Source organism: Camelus bactrianus, chromosome X, assembly GCF_048773025.1.
Source record: "Camelus bactrianus isolate YW-2024 breed Bactrian camel chromosome X, ASM4877302v1, whole genome shotgun sequence".
Taxonomy (NCBI): Eukaryota; Metazoa; Chordata; class Mammalia; order Artiodactyla; family Camelidae; genus Camelus; species Camelus bactrianus.
Genome location: NC_133575.1, coordinates 2,497,434 through 2,498,887, shown reverse-complemented (window position 1 = coordinate 2,498,887; position 1,454 = coordinate 2,497,434). Strand labels below are relative to the sequence as shown.

Here is a 1,454-nt window from a genome sequence, read left to right as displayed (position 1 = left end):
GGTTGCCAGGACCTGAGGGGAGGAGGAGGGGGAGGTGACGGTCACAGGATACAAAGTTTCGGTTATGCAAGGTGAGTACATTCTGGAGATTCGCTCTACAGCAGAACTGCAGCAATTTTAAAAAAGCATATACTGATGGGTAGCCTGTCAGATATTTATCAGGTCTGAGTTTGAGAGTAGGTTTTATCCTGGCCCCAACTCATACTCATAAAAATGAACCCAGGAACCCTGGGGGGAGGGCACAGCTCAGGGGTAGAGCACGTGCCTCGCATGCATGAGGTCCTGGGTTCAATCCCCAGTGCTGCCATTTAAAACCAAAAATTTTTTTTTATTAAAGTACAGTCAGTGACAATGTGTCAATCTCTGGTGTACAGCACAGTGTCCCAGTCATGCATATGCATACATATATTCGTTTTCATATGCTTTTTCATTAAGGGTTATTATAAGACATTTAATATAGTTCTGTGCTATACAGAAGAAACTTGTTTTTTTAATCTGTTTTTATATATGTTGGTTAACATTTGCAAATCTCAAACTCCCACATTTATCCCTTCCCGACTCCCTTTCCTCTGGTAACCATAAGATTGTTTACAATATCTGCAAGTCTGTTTCTGTTTTGTAGATAAGTTCATAGTGTCCTTTTTTTTTCTTTTTTTTTTTTAGATTCCACCTATAAGTGATATCATGTGATATTTTTCTTTCTCTGACTTACTCCACTTAGAATGACAATCTCTAGTTCTCTCCATATTGCTGCAAATGGCATTATTTTAGTCTTTTTTATGGCTGAGTAGTATTCCATTGTGTATATACTACATCTTTTTTATCCACTCATCTATTGATGGACATTTAGGCTGTTTCCATGTCTTGGCTGTTGTAAATAGTGCTGCTATGAACATTGGGGTGCTGGTGTCTTCTGTAATTAGACCTGCTGAACCACACACCCCATTGCCTTCGGGTGCAAACATCATCTGACATGATTGTGTGACAAACTGTAAAGTGCTCACTCCCCCCATACATTTCTGAGCCTCGTCAGGAAGGAAGGGACCCTCTCTACCCAGCTAGGTCTGAACCACAGACAGTGAGAAAGTGAACAAACTCTAAGGGACCTGGGACACCTGAATGGATCTCTCTGTATAACACGGAATGGAAGAAACCAGAAATAAAACAATACATGTGCTACATGCCCATTTGTATGAAACCCCAAACCCACACTCTTAGGCATGAAAGTTTAGAAAAGAACAAGGAAGGAACTGCTACGAAATTCAGGATAGAAGTTATTACCTCCAGGGCAAACAGAGGAATTGCTGGGGAGGGCTTCCAGCTGCTGGCAGTGCGCTGTTTCTTGGCAGGGTGGTGGTTCTGTTCCATGTCCTTCAGAAAGCTGTTCGTTTATTTTTCAGCTGTTTTTTTGAATGCATCTCTTATGGCATCGAAAACGTTTACAAAGGAAGAAA

At 41.2% G+C, this 1,454-nt stretch overlaps 1 non-coding gene across 1 annotated transcript; it reads left to right on the top strand.

The window, feature by feature from the left end:
* Positions 1 to 234: 234 nt before the first annotated feature.
* Positions 235 to 307, top strand: TRNAA-CGC (transfer RNA alanine (anticodon CGC)). Its single transcript has one exon. It is a non-coding gene; the product is annotated as a tRNA-Ala (tRNA).
* The last annotated feature ends 1,147 nt before the right edge of the window (positions 308 to 1,454 follow it).